Below are 21,479 nucleotides of genomic sequence, written 5' to 3'. Positions count from 1 at the left end.
GTCTTATATACTCTCTATATGTTAAACATGGAAAACATCTTTCCCTTATACCATTCTCAATAATAAATCCTTGAGTCAGCATCCCACTAATTATAATATGTTAATTAAGTGAATACACATTTAATTAATGTTGTCAGCTCATGGTTATAAATGAACTTTCACATGTGCGACTTCCATACATGCACACTCTCTAACATCATCAATGGTTAGCATACTATCTCCAGTTAACTACACAACTTTTTGCTACATTTGTGATGAACTGTAGCAATCACACAATAGGAACTACTTTCCTAATTCTCTGGTTCCATATGATTCTCTATAGATCAGTCATATCTTCTATACACTATCAAATCAGGTTCTACACACTTACTCTTGTAACAAATACATACTGTAGTATGTGCTAGAAATTGCATATCATCGGATAAGTAATATAAGTTTCTTAATACAAAAAACATAGTCTGTTGCTCTGTCAGTCTTTAAAAACTTATTACTATGTTATCATCAATGAAAAACATAGTCATCATATCAATGTTTTGCAATGCTCTCCCATAGCATCAACATTCATGCTAACAATTGTTCCTTCCATTTAGAAAGAAAAGGGTAAAGAGGTAGAAGCCTCTAATGAATAGATTGACCTAGAAGAGGATATTATGATACTAGATTGGAATCTTTACAATCTAACTCTTGGTGACTTTGGAAAAAGAGGGCTAGACAACAGAATCTCATAGAAGAGAAGAAGAAGAAAAACTAGGTACTTGAAGACATCAAAATAATATTTGTAGATACTCTAAATATTGAGGTTGATGAGAAACAACCTATTTTGGATCAATTTTTTGAAGTTGTTCATAAGTACAATGAGGATATCAATGGTTAAGATAAACTTTTTGTAGAGGGCAGAAAGAAAATTTGAGAACAAATTTGAGAACCAAGTAGAATTGGCTACAATTCTTGCTACATTTAAAGTATTTTTAAATAATGTTGTTTCTTTGTTTGTAAATTCAAGTGATATATCTAACTTTACAAAGGAACTAAAAGATAAGCTAACCAACCTAGATGCTCATTTGAAGGCAAGTGCCCATCAATTATCACTTGACCCTAGCTACAGTTCTACACATTTTGTAAAGATCAGGTATTTGACAGATCTTCAAGCTAAATTGTTAAGGGAGGAAGCTAGGATAAGGGCTACACTTGTAGAAATTCAAGGCATGATCCTTCCCAACATGGATGCAATGCAAAAATATATTGCACATGCAAAGACATTGATCCATGATAACAATTTCTCCATAGTTGATCATATGATGGAACTTTCAGTAGAAGTGCATATATCCTTACATGTATCAAAAGTTTTGCAAGAGAAGTGGGACAAGACTATGCCCATAAGTTTGAAGGTACACAATAATTTCTTGTCACATTTTGGTATTACCTTATGTTTTTTTGGCATTTGTGTCAAAAAAGGGGGAATGTAAATGCATATCATATGTAAGGAAATTTGTATATACAAAGGGAGAATACATGTACAAATATAAAAGATGTATATATAAAGCAATAAATGTGTTTACAAAAGAAGTTTTGAAAATAAAAATTAGAGTCAAAAGTTACTAAGTAGTAGCAGCAAATAGCTATCAAAATTGAGTTAAACACCCAAATTATTGATAGAGGAAATTTTGACATATTTTGGGTATTTAGATTTTTGATATGATAAGTGTTTTTTTCATTAATTCCAAAGGGGGAGATTTTTGACCTTATGGTCAAATCATTTTTGTATTAGTGACTTAACACTTAGTCAATTGGTTACATTGCTACCAAGCTCTAAAATTGCTATAGAGATTATTATACTACTAGAAATGTAAGCCAAGTGTTTTAGTTGCTACCATGACAATTAGATAGATTATAGTTCATGTTGAGCTGCATAATATTTACCAATCATTTGAGATAGAGTATAGTGTTAACTGAGCACTGTAGTCTCTATCAAGCCTGCAGTGTTAACAAAGTGAATAAAAGTAGTGTTGACTGAGCCATGTAGTGTCAACTGAGTCTATCAAGCTCTTTAATATTTGTCAAGTCATCTAGTACTGACCGAGTTCCTATTAACCCAAGTAATTAGTATGGACCAAGCATCTACATCAACTAAGTACTAGAGTTTTTTAAGTGTTGACAAGTGTTGTCGAGTGTTAGAACATCACCCGAGTGGTCTTTAGAACTTGAGTTACAATAGTGAGACAACTTTATGAAGATTATTTGAATTTGGTATTGTAGCCAACTCCAAAAGGTAATTTATTAGATTGGTATATATATGAAGTATATCTTATTGTATCTAATGTAATCAAAGTGAACATGTTGAAGAAGTAGATGAGTGCAAATTATAGAAGGCTACAAGCAGTATAAGGAAAAGCAAAGACTTATCTATCATAGCCATGTGATCATTATTATTCAAAGGAATCTCATTCAGAAAACTAAGTTGCAAATCAAAGATCAACCACTGATTAATCCTAATAGGTGCATCAGTCAAATCCTTTAACAAGGTGGCCTTAATAGTCTCATTCCAAGTCTCCTAACAGAGTGCATACTTCATTGTTTTTTGTAAATCCTTTCACAAGGTGGACCTTGTTGGAAATATGGTCAGCTAGATTAGTTATTATTTTTTGTTATAATTAATTATTTTTATTTTACACTTGAGTGAATTCGAACCCAAGACCTCCCACATAGGAGGCTCACAAGTTACCATTGTGTTGTAGGCTCTTAACTATCATAATTATTAGTTACTTGAGGGATATATCACCAATATTTAGTTTTCACTATTGATGTAAAATATAATGTAATGATCCTCATAATAATCCATGACTTAACAAAAATATTCATTTTTTTATTGGTAAGAGGCCGAAGCCAAGGTTAATTATTATTTGTTGTGGTTAATTATTTCAATTATTACTTAATCTTTAGTAGATTCGAAACCAAGACCTCCTAATTAAGAGGCTCACAATTCAACATTGTGTTGTAGGCTCTTGCCTAAAAATATTCAATTTTCATTTGTAATATCCTATAGTGATTCTTAAAAATTTTTATTATTATTGAGATTCACCAATATTTTCTATACAAAAATTATGATTCCAAAGTAATCTCCAATATAAATAATATTTAAAATTAAAAAAATTGAAATATTTCTGAATAGAATTTTTTTTTTTCAAAATAATTAAAGATTCACCAATATTTTATATCATTTTTGGAAAGGGGTTTCTTAAAAATTACCCTATCCATAAGTTATTTTATATTATGTCAAGCATGTGAAGACATGGAGGCTGACTAAGCAGAGATTTACTAAATTGCCAAGTATATGTAGAGATCTTATCTTGCATAGTGAAGTGGAATATATGTGAGACATGTGTGATCTATGCAATATTTATGATTGATGTGAATTCAATGAGTTGACATGCAAACTATGTTTGATGTGTGATTGGAGCATGTGCAAATTAGAGAAGACAGAAAGTATTGTATGCATGTATCTCTTCTTATGAAGAACTTTATTGCATAAATGTATGAACTGGAAATTTTTGAACTTATGTTGAGTCTTAAGAAAAATGGTGGCAAGAATGAACCTAAACTAAAAAATGAGAATGGATAGCTTAGATCCTAATTAAGTCAAGTTACATTTGAACTAGATACTATCAAGATTAAGCATGTAGAATTAGAAAATTACAATATCATTTTGAAAGGAGAATTAACAAAAGCTAAGCAACAATTAGAGAAACATTATTCTAGTAATGAGAAGATTGATGAACAAATATTTTACCAGAGACCTTCTTATCATAAGACATGACTTGGATATATTATTGGAGAGAAATCAACCAATGAAGTTTAAATAAGAAGAGAACCAAATCAAGTTATTGAATCCCCTAAAGAATTTGATCAAAGAAAGGTAGAATCAAGCACATCTACTAAAGTATCGAAAGAAGTTGAATTAGTTTATTTGTCAAAAAGACATGATGAACCTAAGAAAATAGAGCAAGTTGATAAACCTAAGAAAGATGAACCATCCAAGGAAGTAAGATATGAGTTCAAAGGTAGATTCTTCATATGAAATGAAGTTGGACATATGAAAAAGGATTGCTAAGTTAAGCCTTTTAAACCTATTACTAATTTCTATTCTTATAATTATCATGGTTATGGACATAAAGAAATAGATTGTAAGAAACTTAAGTTTGATGGTAATAATGAAAATAGTAGAATGTTTAGGAACACTAACCTTGCAGGTAATAAAAGAGGGAGATCACAAATTAGATCCAATGATGTAGAGAAATATAATGGAGAAAATAACTAGTTTGTGTGTTATAAGTCTAACAATCTTGGACACATTTCAAGGAATCGTAGAGCACCTAAAAATCAGAATGAAACAAATCAGAGAATAAATACACCTATATGTTAGTTATGAAACAACTTTGGACACACAACGAGATATTGCATAATGGACAGAAGAAAATTCAATAGGAATCCTAACTATAGAAGGAACAACAACATAAATGATAGAAGGAACGAAAATGGTAGTGATAATAGTCAGAAGGAATCAATCAAGGAACATGTTGATGAATTTAAAGAGGTATTTGTGATAGATAAGGTTCCAAAAAGATCTTATACAATTTTCAAGTAACATTATTTTGATGCACCTGATGAGAAATTGAAGTCATAGATTGTTTGTGACCATCCTACATGAATTAAGTAGTTTCAGAAGAGGCAGTGCATTAGTTGGTCATAATTGATGTTAGAGAGTGATTTGGAAGTTATATAGTTAATAGGAGGTAGTTAATATAGAAAGGAAGCTATGAAAAAGTGTGCAAGTCTAGATATGATCATAGTAAGTGGGAATTTAGAAAACAAGTTTACTAGTGAACAAAGACAATATTTGAATTTGTGGTAGATACACATATAATGCACAATGTGATTTGAAATGATTGAAGGATTACGAACAAGATTGTGTACCATTTGTTCATGCAAAGTTTTTTGAGAAAATTGAAGATAAATTTGAAAGTGAAGTAAAGTGTGAAGAAAGGCATTTGAAGTGCAAAGTTGTAGAAGCTCTAAAACATGATTTCAAGATATTTTATGGAGCTGAAACTAATTTTTTAGTACATACAGTTGAATTGTAATTGCCAGTCAAACCATTTATGATGTGAGTGAAAGGACAAAATATGTATTCAAGAAACATCTATTTATTTCACTTATGGGTGACCCGTTGGGTGTAGTTTTGCAAATTCTAGAGAATGTGCTTCATGTCAAATATATCAAAAACTATATGCATTGTAAGATTGAGATTATAGGTGACTAAGATATACACAAGGACTTGGGGACTATGTGTAATAATAACCTATCCTTAATGTCTAAGTATGCACACCTAGATGACTTGAATCTAGTTAAGTATATGTTTTATATAAAGTTTGACAACCAAAAGTGGACCTGAATTATCCTGAGTAGGGTACATGATGATATGTTCTATTTAGGTGATGTGAAAATAGAAATTGATAATGACCTAATTCACAAGGTTACATGTTTGAGAAACGAGGGATGAAATCCTATAAATGAGAAGAATATAAGGAAAATGGTTGAGACAAACCTCAACACAAGATTTGATGGAAGGAACATGAAGGTAGAATCAATTAAAGACAAAGGAGTAAAATTGTTGAGTAAGATATTAGGGTATAAGTTTAACCATGGCTCAAGGGTTAACTTAGTAACAATGGGATTTTCACATGTTGCTTATGTGATGGAAATTTAGGGAAGAAAAGTAAATTTGTGCTAGATTATTAGATTGTAGTTGTTAGAAAACATTACAAAAGTGAAGAAGACATAGAGCACAATCTTTAGATTTGAGTCGTTATTGACTCATTTGTTTTTCTATGCTACAAGGAAGTTCCTAGGCATGAAAAATTGGTGACTCAATGATATAGATCTAAGTTAGAGAATGTCAAAATGATGACATTGATAGAATGATGAAGAGTTTCTAGTCTAAAATGAAATAGAGGTACAAAATACCTCCATCCATGGTAGAGAAATACAAGGATGAAATATGCTTCATGGTGGAGACAGATAACAATTGTACAAAAGCTGTGGTACCAAGGGTTAATTCATAGAAACCATGGGATATGAGATGAGCATAGAGCTCATAGAAGGGTATGCATGGATCATACTCCAATCAAAGAAGGACACAGAGTGCCCTAGATGGGGAGCCTATGACAAGAAAATGAGAATAGTTCATTCTGAACTACATAGGAAAGAGAGTAAGAATAAAGTGGAAAAGGTTATTGATTCCATCCTTAAGGAATTAGGTATGAATCAAGATGAATTTAATGAGATGAAAGGAAATTCACTTAAGATGAAAGCTAGTGGGTAGTCTGAAGTGATAGCAACAACTCTTATTATTATTATAGGACCTTTAGAAGGTGTAACAATAACAAAACCATGTGTACAAGCCCCTATTGCACCATATGCAGTAGTTGCACAAATGCAACTAGTGAGGAAAAGGAGTGATCAAAATAGGAGGGTATCAAAGGTGGAAGCACCTATTGCATAGAGGAAATTAGAGAGATTGGTGAAGGTGAAGTAAGAACTTGCACCATAATCCAAGAAAAGGGTCAAGCAGGCCACCAATGGACTAGGAAAGAGAAAGAAAGCATGGAAACCAAAGGTAGAGAACCTTAACATGTAAATAATTAATGATGAAAATTTTGTACAATTAAATAAGTATTATAATCTATACAGTAATATGGATAGAAGGCAATTGGAAAATACCATTGTAAGGAATGTGATTATGAGATATAAGAAGTTTGATAATATTTAGAATAAGATACATGAAGACCTATATAATAGGCTAATAAACATAAAGAAGAGAGTATTGGAAGAAGATCTTGATTTAAGAATAATAATGATAAATAAACTATGTGAAGTCAACCCTAAAGAGGCTCTAAGAAAATTTTGAAGGGTATTGACCCCTTGCTAAGGAATAAAAGAAAAGAAATTCTTCTGATGGGAGGAAACTATGAGGATGTTAGGAAATAAATAGAGGAGACAATTGTCAAATACATGAGTACAGTGCCAATGGGGAGTGCATAGTCCAAACCTAAGAGCCCAATCCATGTGGAAGCAAACACACCCTCTAGTGATGAGGAAGAAGTAGAAGAGACACAATAGACACCCTCAACACCACACATCATTATGGGTATTGAATTGATCTAAGTGGACAGTACACACATAATTGTAGATGCAAAGGAAAACCCTTTCGCAGGTTATGGATCAAATATTGTTGGCAATATGAGCAATATTACAACATACACTAGCTCAAATGATGATGATGAGGAGGAGAAGAAGAAACAAGCTGAGGAAAATAAGAAAGAAGAAGATAAGAAGAAAGAAACAAAGAGGATAGTAGTGGTAAATAGGTTAGAGGAAGAAAAGAGAAAGAAAGAGGGGGAGAAGAAAAAGAAAGAAGACGAAAGAAAGAAAAATAAAGAAGAAGAAGAAGAAAAGATAAAGGAAGAAGAGGAAGAAAAGAAGAAGAAAGAAGATAAGAAAAGGAAGAAAAGGAAGAAAAGAAGAAGAATGAAGATGAGGAAAGGAAGAAGAAACCTAAAGGAGATGCAAGGAAAAAAATTGAGAGATTGGAAGAAGCCAAGAAGAAAGATGAGGAGGAGAAGAAGAGTGAAAAATTGAATGTAGTTACACCTATTACTATAGTAACTCTGATAATAGTAGTCTCAGTGACATCAGAAGATGAAGATGATAAAAAAGGATTGATGAGCTCACTGAGCAAGTTGTTTGAAAAGAAAAATTAGTAAAGTCTTTGGAGAAGATGCTAACTAAAGTTCTAGACTAAATGCAGAAGATAGTTACCACAATTGTATCCATTCTATACTTGCAATTAAAGGCCAAGGAGTTGGTAAAGACCTTTGATGAGGAATTCATAACTTTAGCAGAGGTAGATTCAATGCATGCACAAGCAAAGAATGATGCATCACTATTTGATAGAGTATGCACTAATGTGAGAAATGACTTGAAAACACTTGATGGAAGAATCAATGAACTGAGGAAACTCATTGATGAAGGAAAGGGGTTGCATGGATGTTGCACCCTATCATACAAATATCTGATAGACTTTAAGAGTTAAATTAAGGGTAAGTTGAGTGATCTTGAAACAATCACTATAAAACTATAGCTCCCAGAAATCAACGTTGAAGATTATAGAATAGAAGTGGAAAAGATCCACTGTATAATTAGAGGCTTGACATCTAACAAGAAGAAGGTAGAAAAGAGATTCTCTAGTCTTAGAGAAATTCTATCATTGAAGATATGAATTTTGCAAAGGCAACTAGAGGAATGTCTTGCAAGAAAGATTTCCTATGACAAATTTTCCTATACTAACTTGAGCATAGTTGAAGTGACATCTTATGCACTATGAACACTAATTAGTATTTTTTATAGAGTGAAGGAGAACTGGGAGAAAGTAGTGGATAGGATAAATTTTTTTTATACAGATTGTTTTCTAGAATAATAAGTTGATCAGCGAGAAGCCACCCAGTTTTTGGATACAATTTTGACACCTTTGTCATTGATATCAAAGGGGGAGTAGTATGTAAAGGAAAATTGTATGTATGTTCGAAGGAAATTATGTATTGCATGTGTAAAAGGGATTACACTTATGTACTTTTAAATCAATGTAAAGTAGAGATAATGAATGTAATGATCCATCAAAATATGAATAAAATTGTTATGTTTTGAATGCAATTTTGTGTAGTTACTTTTATTTGTTTTGTTATGTATGACATCATTTTGGGACTTAGCCAATTTTTCCAAATATTTCCATCAATGCCAAAGGTAGATATTTTTAGTAATATGGTTAGATATATGTCTTGAGAGTTGTCATTTATGGGAACATGTATTTAGAATTTCATTTATGCATTTAGAGATAAAAAATTGTCCAAGTGTTAGATAGTTTGCAGCAACATAGAGACATATACAATGTGTACAGATGACTCATTGAGAGTTAGCCTATATGTAATTTTGGAAATTCATATATAGTCACATGATGATGTATAATAGTGTATAGATGTGTACAAATAATATGATACAAGTTATGATTGAAATACTAGTATGAGTATTTGATAGAGAAGAACAAAGCATAGCAGAGAATTGAGTTGTACGACTTGAGGAATTATTTTGGTAACAATATCATTACTAAGTCATGTTGAGCCAAATATTTGAATGTTATTTTATAAATTATTTGATATTATGTCAAGCGTGTGAAGACATGAAGGCCAACTAAGTATAGGTTTACTAATTTTCCAAGTATATGTAGAGATCTAATGTTGCACAATTAAGTGGAATATATGTGCAACATATGTGTGATCTATGTGATATTTATGATTTATGTGAAGTCAATGAGATGATATGTGAACTATATTTGATGTATTCTCATAGAAAGTGTGAATTAGAGTAAACAGAAAGTATTGTATGTATATCTATTTTTGTGAAGAACTTTATTGTATAAATGCATGTTAGGGTTGTGGGATCTTCTTGCATCCATTATAGTTGATCTACCAACTCTTAATAGGGTTGAAGCAACTTCTAACATGGCTAAGGTTTCTAACATGGCCTAGTCCTCTAATAAGTACTCAAGACACTATATGTACTTCATAGACTCCTAACAAGGTCAATATCCTTAAAAAGATCCCTTTGTTCAGTGAATCAACTTGTGGGTATCATCCCCATCAGGATTTTCCCTTGGCCAAGTTTTCCCTAGTTAAAAAATAATGGTGTTATGATTTCTTTATGTGCATGGATATATTTACTATTCAACATTGTTGGTTTACTTTCATATGTAAGTTATAAATTAATTAACAATATTTAGTTGTGGGAAAAAGTTTGTAGAATACTGATTCACCCCCCCTCTCAGTATTACCTATTTCTAATAGACCTAATAGTCTTTATTTATCCTAATAGGGAAGATCATTAGAAGTCATCAATTGTAAGCTTTAATAGGCTAAATTTATACTTTAGTAATAAATCTTGTGGGTATCATTCCCACCTCAGTTTTACTTTCTATTTGGAAGGTTTCTGGGTTACCAAATATTGTGTCAATTGTTATGAATGTTTTATTGCTTTTAGTCTTTCAAGCATGAAATTAGATTAGATTATATGGTGAATTAAAGTACAAGTTTTATTGGTTCTTGATTCAACCCCCTCTCAATAAACTGATCTAAACTACATTTCCAATAGGAGCATAAAAAAAAAAAATATATATAATGATTATGAGGGAAGTGAAAAGAATGTCACTTTACCTTGCTATCTAAATTATTTTATTCTATATCTGTGCAAGATGTACAATGTAAAGTAAAGAAAATACTTAAATGAAATTTTAAATTGATGAAAGTCAAACATGTCCAAAATGATAAGACTTTCTCATAGTATGATAATGATGCATAATATGATGTGATTTTTAGGTTCTAATGTCTCTTTGGGAGCATTAAATGTCACATATGATGCAATTCATCTAGGGTAGTATGAAGGAAATGAGTGGAGAGGACATCTATTTTCTTAGAGATGTGGGCCTATATCAGGTAGACAAAATTTTGTATTTAAGATTCCATCAAGGTATAATTCTAGTGCTGATAGAGTGGTGGAATGAGGACATTTGTACATTCCATATTCTCACTAAAGATATCATTATGACCTTAGGGGATATATACCTAACAACCTACCTTCCTATAAGAGGGCTTTAGGTGATGCCTCATACTGGTAGAAATGCAAATCATATATTTGATGATGAGGAGTATTGCACAGGATTGAGATCATTGATGAGATCTAGAGGGAACCATATGGACCTACACGATATAATTTTAGGTTATAATCCTTTATTAAGATGGTGGATATGTTGTATACTTAGCTGCATCATACACCTAGATGGTAAGGAGACAATAATCTTGTCACCTTTTACAAATTTGGTATAGGAAATGGAGAGAGATTGATCAATGTTTTCATGGGATAGGGGTATGATAGCTATTCTATATTTGGAGTTAAGAAGACTAATTAGATACTAGAGAGATATATTGATAGAATGTATACTCTTACAGGCATGGTTATTTGAGAGTTTTACTTGCATTAGGTTAGTAGAAGTTCTTGTAGCACTAGATTATAAACATTTGAGAGTGTTTGCATATCCTCTTGTTGAGTTGTGGTAGTACAAAGGCATATTGTTTTTGGAGAATCATATTTGATTGCACATGAGGAGATGAGATATTATGGTGTTCATTACTCCAGATGGAAGATTTTCTTGAGACTACATACCAAATGAGATACTAATAGAGGATTATATTCCTAAAAGGATGACAAAGTCATGTGGTCATGTTGTACTAGTATGATCGAGTACTGAGATAGTTTGTGTTATAGTAGGGCATACTGGGAGTAGTGACACAATATTCCCATCCTTAGAGATATGCTCAAAGGGCTAGAGACATATGTCAACCTATAGTAGATGATATCATCTCTAGTGATACACAAGAGTGAGAGGATGTTCCAATGACAATAAAATTATATGCTAGATATATAGACAATTACATTCAATATTTGAATGGGACATAGAGTGAAACACATCTTCCCATTGGACTACCCCATAGGAGATCTAAGTCTATTCTACAAAGATTAGAGAGGAGATGGTCGAGAGGAGGATGAGGTCATGAGAGAGGGTGAGGAGATGGAGGATGAGGATCATCCAACATATGAGATGAGAGATGAATAGATCCTAGAGCTAGAGGAGAGAGGAGATGAGAGACAATAACCTCTGGAGGAGGTAGATACAAAGGATAGAGTGAAGGAGATGCCCCCACTAGATCATACAATGGATGAGGAGCCAAAGATTTCTATGCATGACATACCATTATGGTCATGATGAACACAATACCATAGTGATACACTACTCCCTTGGATAAAATAACAAGAGGATGGAGAGAGAAGTTAGTCCATGCTGCCATCTTCAACATCATAGACATAGAGTGCTCCAAGGGAGAGATAGGTAGGGTTTAGAAATAAAATTATAGATTAGAATTAATTTTTGAGAAAGAGAAGATTATATTCATGAAATGATAAATGTTATGATTACAATGAAAGAGGGAGAGTGGAGAAGCTTTGTTAGTGAGGTCCTAAAGGAACTAACCATAGCTTTGAGGATACCATCCACCCATCACCATGAATTCAAAGGAAAGAGAGATCTAGGAAGACATTATATCTTTGCATCCATTGCCCTAGAGATAAGAATGATGCAAAAGAATCCTGGGTTGCCTTGTTATCTTGCTCATTTTGTTCACTGAGTGTTTCTTCATGTGCCGAGTTACTCAATGCATGCCAAGTGTTTCTTCATGTGCCAAGTTACCCAATGTATGCCAAGTGTTTCTTCATATGCTGAGTTACTCAGTATATACTAAGTGTTTCTTCATGTGCCAAGTTACTCAGTGTATGCCAAGTGTTTCTTCATGTGCCGAGTTACTCAGTGTATGCCAAGTGTTTCTTCATGTGCCAAGTTACTCAGTGCATGTTGAGTGTTTCTTCATGTGCCAAGTTACCCAGTGTATGCCAAGTGTTTCTTCATGTTCAAAGTTACTTAGTGTATGCCAAGTGTTTCTTCATGTGCTGAGTTACTCAATGTATGCTGAGTGTCGAGTGTTTCTTCATGTGCCAAGTTACTTAGTGTATGCCAAGTGTTTCTTCATTTGCCAAGTTACTCAGTGCATGTCAAGTGTTTCTTCATGTGCCAAGTTACCCAGTGTATGCTGAGTGCTAGTTTTGGAAAGCTTTCTTTTGCCGAGTAATCTATGTCTGGATGACTTTGCTCACATTTAATTTTGGAATAGGTAGTTATATTTGTTGAGAGCCGACTTGTGGCTTCTCTATGTTTTAGAATTTTTTGTAAGCCATTTTGACAAGTATATATAGAGTATTTAGGCTTAGATTTAGGTAAGCTTTTGGGAGAAGAAGCTTCAAAGAAAGCAAAACTGAAAGTGCAAATTTTTTGTTGGATCTTTGTAACTAAACATATTATAATTGGTCGTAACCCAGAATGCCTCACAGCTGGGCATGTATGAAGATATTTTGATGAATTAATAAAAGTAATTCACTCTTCTTCCTCCTTTGGTTGCTATTATTTGTGTTCATTTTTTTTGTGTTAACTCTTGCAGGGTGGTTTGGATAGCTGGGTGAGCCTTTGGCCCTAGTTATTCATCCTCTTGCCAATGTCAGTTGGTATCAGAGCTTGAGGTTTTTCCTTGTGGAGATTGGATTGTGTAGAAACTTGATTTGGATTTGGTTATACGGTGACAGATCTATGGATTTGACTTATAACTTATAGAGGGTTATGATCTTCCAAGAACTTGATTTGTGAATATGGTTCATGGTCGAGGAAATAATGTTGATAATGCTATATTGGATTAGTTAAGATAAATTGTAGCTAGATTAGATGTTGTGAAGATAGCCCAGAGGAGAGGAGAAAATCTTGATGATATAAGTGATGATGAAGCAACAACACCAAGCCATAATCCAGAACCTGAAGAAGATCAAGATGAGGAAAGATTGTTGTTGAGAGTATTGTCTAGAGAAAATTCAAAACTTGCTGTAGAAATTATTCATTATGATGGAAAATTGGATACCAATGCTGTGCTGGATTGGATCTCTGATACGGAGAAGTTCTTTGAGTATGAAAACAATCCTGATAATAGAAAGGTGAAGATTGCAGTCACTAGGCTGAAAGGTCAAGCATCTCTATGGTGGGAGCACTTGCAAACTGATAGACAAAGGAGAGGAAAGGAGAAGATTAGAACTTGGCCAAAGATGGTGAACAAGGTAAAGAAAAAATTCCTTCTTGCTGATTAGCAAGTTAGCTTGTTGAGAAAGATGAAAAATTTGAAATAAAAGGACATGACTGTAAAAGAATATACCAAGGAATTATATAGATTAGACATTAGATTTGGACATGTGGATGATGATGTTGAGAAAATTGCAAGGTACATTAATCGATTGAGATCTAGAATACAAGATGAAATAAGTTTTGTGAAGCTGGAAAGTGTAGAAGAAGCATATCTATATGCCTTGAAAGCTAAGGAGATCTTAAAAAAGAAGCATGAACAAAGACAAAGAGGTAGAGGTGGTAGATTCTAGAGAGACAGAGGTAGATCTTATGGAGAAAGTGGTGGATCTAACACTTCTATGTAGGATAAAGGAAAATCTGAATGGAAGAATGATGACAAAGGCAAGACTGAATGGAAAAATGGTAATTCTTACCGAGGAAGAGATAATTCTTATTCTAGAGGTGGATTTCATGGTAATTATTTTAGATGTGGCAAAGAACGGCATAGATCCTTTGAATGTAGATTTTTTGAAAGTGGGGCAGAATAATAGAAATGCTATGATTCAAGAAGACATTGAGAGTTCACCAAGTGGACCTAAGACTAGAGAAAGTTTGATGGTTAGAAGAACCTTATGCAATAAGGGAAGTGACGAGGAACCTATTTTAAGGAGAAGTATTTTCAAGACAAGATGTAAGATGACTGGAAAATGCTGCAAAGTGATCATTGATAGTGGAAGTTCTACAAATCTAGCATCAGAAGAGTTGGTTTTAAAGTTACAGTTGCAGAGGCTAAAACATCCCAAACCTTATCATGTTTCATGGATCAAATATGAGCATAAGATATTGGTAAGTGAGCAATGCCTTGTGAAGTTAAAAATTGGACATTACTTTGATGAAGTTTTGTGTGATATTATGCCCATGGATTGTTGTTATATTTTGTTGGGTAGACCTTGGCAATATGATAGATATGTTGTACATGATGGAAGATTGAATCAATATACTCTTTGGGTAAATGGGAAGAAACAAACATTTTTGCCTTTGATCGAAAGTCCAGATGAGGTTAATTGTACTACTATAAAAATTTGCATGGTTAATGGGAAACAATTTGAAAAGGAAGTGAAGAAGAATCAAGTTTGTTTTGCTATAATTCCAAGAAAATTGAGTTTTGTTAATGGAGACCGAGTGCCAAAAAATAATGTTAACTGAGTGCCAGTCAGTGGTGACCAAGTGACAGATGGTAGTATTGACCAAGTGCCAAGAGAAATTATAGAGTTGCTGAATGAGTATAAAGGCATTATTGTTGATGATATCCCTAATGGTTTACCTCCTGTAAGAAGTATAAGTCATTGTATGGATCTAATTCCTAGAGCTAGTTTTCCAAACAAAGCACCATATAGATTGACACCTACAAAGAATGGAGAACTTAACACACAAGTGCATGAGTTGTTGTAGAAAGGTTTGATCAGAGAAAGCTTGAGTCCATGTGCTATACCTACTATATTAGCACCTAAAAAGAATGGAGAATGGAGAATGTGTACTGATTCTAGAGCCATTAACAAGATAACAGTGAAATATAGGTTTCCTATGCCGAGGATGGATGACATAATGGATTGCTTGAGTGGAGCAAAGTATTTTAACAAGATTGATTTGAAGAGTGGCTATCATTAGATTAGAATTAAAGAAGGTGGTGACTGGAAGATTGCTTTCAAGACAAAAGATGGTTTGTATGAATGGTTGGTTATGCCTTTTGGTCTAACTAATGCACCTATTACTTTCATGAGGTTGATGAATGAAGTTCTAAAAAGATTCTTGGGTAAGTTTGTGATTGTTTATTTGGATGGTATTCTAATATTCAACAAGACTAAGGAAGAATATCTTGAGCATATTAGACAAGTATTACGGAGGTTGAAAGAGGAAAAGTTTCTAATTAATCTGAAAAAGTGTTCTTTTATGCAAGAGGAGATTGTGTATTTGGGATTTGTGATTTCAGCTGATGGATTGAGGATGGATCTTGAGAAGGTTAAAGCAATTTTGGAATGGCCTACACCTAAGAATGTGGGCGAGGTAAGATCATTTCATGGTTTGGCTAGTTTTTACAGAAATTTTATAAAGAATTTCAATGCTATTTGTAATGTTATGACTGAAAAAATGAGGGGAGATAAAAAGGAATTCAAGTGGACACATGGAGCTGATAAGAGTTTTGATACTTTGAAACAAAAGGTTGTTGAATTACCTATATTGGCTTTACCTGATTTCAACAAAGTATTTCATGTTGAATGTGATGCAAGTGGTAATGCAATAGAAGCTGTATTAAGTCAAGAAGGTAAGCCCGTTGCTTTCTTTAGTGAAAAGTTGAATGATGCTAAAAGCAAATATTCTATGTATGATCAAGAATTTTATGCCATTGTTCAAGCATTGAAGAAATGGAGACATTATTTGATGCCTAAGGAGTTTTTGTTGTATACTAATCATAAAGCTTTACAATACTTGGGAAGTCAACATAAATTGAATTAGAGACATATGAAGTGGGTTGAGTATTTGCAGAGTTTTACATTTGTGATCAAACACAAGAGTGGAGTTACTCACAAAGTTGCTGATGCATTGAGTAGAAGATGTTCTTTGTTGACTGAAATGAAGGTTGACGTTGTTGGTTTTGATAAATTAAAAGACTTGTATGATGCTGATCCTGATTTTTCTGAGGCATGGAGAGAGTGTCGAGCACCAAATCTAACAGATCACATAAGAAAGTATGATGAGTATTTCATTCAAGAAGGTATGTTGTTCAAAGGTATCTAGTTGTGTATTCCTAGAAGTCCTATGAGGTTGAATTTGATTAAGGAAAAGCATAGTGGTGGATTAGTTGGACATTTTGGAATTGATAAGACATTGAGTTTGCTGAAAGAGAAGTATTATTGGCCATAAATGTATAAGGATGTTTGAATTTTTTTAAAGAGTTATGGAGTTTGTCAAGTTGCAAAAGGAGTGAGCCAAAATATTGGTTTGTATACACCTATTACTATTCCTGAGAAACCTTGGACTAACATCAGTATGGATTTTGTTCTTGGATTGCCTAAAATAGTGAAAGGGTATGATTCCATATTTGTTGTAGTGGATGGATTTTCTAAGATGGCTTATTTTATACCATGTAAGAAGACATCAGATGCTGAACTTTTCTTTAAAGAGATTGTGAGATTGCATGGATTACCAAGAAGCATTATTTTAGATAGAGATAGTAAGTTTGTTGGTTATTTTTGGAAGACTTTGTGGAAGAAGATGGGTACTAAATTGAAGTTTAGTTCTACATTCCATCCACAAATAGATGGACAGACAGAGGTTGTGAATAGAAGCTTAGGAAATTTGTTGAGATGTTTTGTTGGGAATAAGCCAAGTAATTGGGAGATGGTATTGGCACAACCTGAATTTTCATATAACAATCATGTGAATAGGAGTACAGGGAAGGCACCTTTTGAGATTTTTACCAAAATGCATCCTAGAGGTATATCAGATTTGAGAGATGTTGCTGGTGAAGAAAAGAAAAGTGTTGCAGGAGAAGAATTTTTTGATTTTATGGAGTCCTTGCATAATGAAGTGAAGTTGAGGTTGGAACAAAGAAATCAAAAGTATCAAGAGAATGCTGATTAGTCTAGAAGACACCATGATTTTCAAGTTGGTGATGAGGTGATGGTTCATCTAAAGAAAGGAAGATTCCTAGTTGGAACACATAGCAAAATGAAGATGAAGAAATTTTGACCTTTTAAGATCCTAAAGAAGTTTGATAGTGGAAATGCTTATGAAGTTGAGTTACCTAATGACATGGATATATCTCCTATATTTAATATTGCTGATTTGTATAAGTATCATGAGTTAGAGCATGAAGTTTTTATACTAGATGATTATCCTAAGAAACAAATTAAGGAAGTTGAATAGATATTGGATTAGAGAGTTGGCAAGAGTACAAGAGGAAAAGATTACTATGAATATTTGGTGAAGTGGAATATTAGACCTATTGAAGATGCTTCATGGATTTCTCAATTTGAGTTGGATTCAGCTTAGGTTGGGACATCTCAATGATTCAAGAGAATCATTTCTTTCAACCTCAGTTGTCTGATGCAGGAGCATCCTGGGTTGCCTTGTTATCTTGCTCATTTTTTTTACCAAGTGTTTCTTCATGTGTCGAGTTACTCAGTACATGCCGAGTGTTTCATCATGTGTTGAGTTACCCAGTGCATGCCGAGTGTTTCTTCATGTGCCGAGTTACTTAGTGTATGCTGAGTGTTTCTTCATGTGCCAAGTTATTTAGTGTATGCCAAGTGTTTCTTCATGTGCCAAGTTACTTAGTGCATGCTGAGTGTTTCTTCATGTGTCGAATTACCCAGTGTATCCTGAGTGCCAGTTTTGGAAAGCTTTCTTTTGTTGAGTAATCTATGTTTGGTCAACTTTTCTCACATTTAATTTTGGAATAGGTAGTTATATTTGCTGAGAGCTGACTTGTGGCTTCTCTATGTTCTAGAATGTTTTGTAAGCCTGTTTGGCAAGTATATATAGAGTATTTAGGCTTAGATTTAGGTAATTTTTTGGGAGAAGAAGCTTTAGAGAGAGCAGATGAGGGAGAAAAATTGAAAGTGTGAATTTGATGTTGGATCTTTGTAACTGAATGTATTGTAATTGGTCATAACCCAGAAGGCCTCACAGCTGGGCATGTATGAAGATATTTTGATGAATCAATAAAAGTAATTCACTCTTCTTCCTCCTTTGGTTACTATTCTTTGTGTTTGTTTCTGTTGTGTTAACTCTTGTAGGGTGGTTTCGATAGCTAGGTGAGCCTTTGGCCCTAGTTATTTGTCCTCTTGCCTTTGTCAAAGATTGAGATATGAGAAGGAGGAGAGACTCCAACATTGTATAGTAGAGTTAGAGACTGAGATACAAGTGATGTGAGAGTTGAGGAGCCATACTTGGAACACCACATCTTGGAGAACATCCTCCTCATACCATAGATCAAACTGATTGGGGAATCATCATCCAATGGAGCACTGAAATAGATAGAGATCAATAGAAAACTAAAATATATATAAAGGCATGTTTTGTATAATATCTTCATGTATACCAACTTTGGATGATATATATATATATATATATATTGTTGACACATCAATCAAGTCTGTTATTAGTGACACACACTTATTCAAATTGTATCTAGCCACCAAGCTTATTGAATATTTTATAGTATTTTTCATGTAATTTAGTAGCCATTGAGTTCTATAGTTGCTACCGAGTCCTTTGGACAAATCCCAGTGGTTACCAAGAAAATTCTGTCAATGTGAAGTCTAGTAGTTTAAACTATGCATTTCAATATATGTCGAGTTTGTCATTGGTTACTAAGCATTGCAATATCTACTGAGTTCACAGTTCATGTGATGTAAAGCCAGTGTTAATCAAGCTATTCTATGCTAACCAAGTGATTCAATGTTTCCTGAGTTGCACAATATCTACCAAGTCACCAGTGCAGATCGAGTTCAAGACTACTTGAAAGTGATGAGTATGGACTAAGATTCTATGTCTACTGAGTGCATGGTGATGCTGAGTATTAGAACCTCATTGAGTGAGTCTTTAGAACTCGAGTATCTTCATGTGGACCAAATTTGTAATATTCATGTGAACTTGTATCATGGATGACTTTGTAATTATGTAATTTGGACTGGTATATATATGTAATGTATTGTACCATATCTTTATGTATGCATGGATGTAATATGAATGTGGATGTGAAAGTTAAAGTTATAAATCAATAGAAAAAAAATGAATTGTAAAGGCCATAATAGCATAAGAAGTAGTAGAGAAATATCTATCACATAAAGGTGATCAGTACACAAAAGAATCTCTTTCAACAAAACTAGTTGCAAATTAGAGATCTACTAATGCTTCATCCTAATAGGTGAACTAGTCAAAATCCTTTAACAAGGTAGACCTAAAAGTCTTTCATAAGTCTCTTTACAAAGCTCACACTTCATTATATGTTTGTAAATCCTCTCACAAGGTGGACCTAGCAGTCCTAATCACTCCTAATAGGATAGATCATCAGAAGTGATTAATGTAAGCCTTAATAGGCCATCTTTATGCTATAGTACTAAAGTTTGTGGGTATCATCCCCACCCCAATTTACTTTCTATTTGGAAGGTTACTGGGTCACCAAATCTTTGTTTAATATGTTATGGATGCTTTCATGTTTCTAGTTTCTCATGCATGCAATTAGATCAGATGTGATGAATTAATTACTAATTGAATTATTGGATTAAGAATTGAAATTGTTAAAGTTTTAGAAGTTACTAATTCACCCCTCCCCTCTTAGTAACTTAGCATAGTCTTGAATATTTCCAAAAATTGTTATTAGAGCATTGTGGTTCTTAGGAAGTTTAACAACTTGAGAAAAGATCAAAGATATGGAGATATTTAGACTTGACAAAGCTATTGATAATGAAAAGCTGGATCTGGAAATGGCCATTGCCCAACTCAAGAAAGCTAAGGAGTAACTTTTCCAATCCTTGAAAAGAAGAAAGGAACTTGCAAATCAAATGAATGATCATCTCTACATTGAAGAAAGAATTGAAGAGTTTCACCCTTCAAGAAGCTCAGATGAAGCAAATGATGCAATCAAATAACTCCTAGAGAAGAATGGTTTCCTACAAGAAGTAAGAAAGCTAAGAAGAGAGCAAGAGATTTAGTTAGCAAGGTTATGTGAAGTCTTGGAATAGAGAAACAAGATAAAAGAAGAGATGGGTGGAAGGAATAAATGAAATCCAAAACTAATCCTTTCAGCAAGCATACTTTATTGATCAACTCTCCAATGCAAATGAGCAAATCACGCGACTAATATTTGAAAATGAAAGAATGAGGAATGATCTAAATTATGAAAAGAAAATCAATGAAAGAATGAAAAATGATTTTAAATCTGAAAGGAAAATCAATGAAAGATTGAGGAATGGTCTAAACTCTGAGAAGCAAATCAATGAGAGAATGATGAAATCTCAACCAGACATGAATCAATTGAATGAGAAAAACCTCTATAGGCAAAAAGGAAAATTAGGAATTGGATACAAAGAAGAAGGTGAAACCTCCAAACAAGGTGCTCAAAAGAATTAAAGACATACTTGCAATCACTATGGTAAGATAGGTCATACATCAAACCAATGTTGGAGTAATGGAAAAGTAAAATTCAATGGAAAATGCTACAATTGCAATCAACATGGTCATAGGGCTAATGAATGCAAAGAGAAACCAAGATTTGAAAGTGACTGTCATAAATGTAAGAAACATGGACACAAGGAATTAGAATGCAAAACCAAGACATTAAATCCTACAAAGAAAATTGTGAAAGCAATATTTAGTTAGGACGAAAATACCTAGTGTAGATGTCATTGCTATGGAGAATTTAGACACATTGGCATGAATTGTGTTAAACATCATATGAGGAAAAGAGATACTGCTAGAAGATGTTTCATTTGTACAGAATTTGGTCATCTTGCCAAGAACTATATGAATACTAGTAGAATTAAAGATGGGAAGAAGGAAAAGGCTGATAACATCCGAAAGAAAATGAAACAACAATGGA

This window comes from Cupressus sempervirens, chromosome 9 (assembly GCF_028749045.1).
Source record: "Cupressus sempervirens isolate cs-2001-9-10 chromosome 9, ASM2874904v1, whole genome shotgun sequence".
NCBI lineage: Eukaryota > Viridiplantae > Streptophyta > Pinopsida > Cupressales > Cupressaceae > Cupressus > Cupressus sempervirens.
This window is presented reverse-complemented; position numbering follows the sequence as displayed.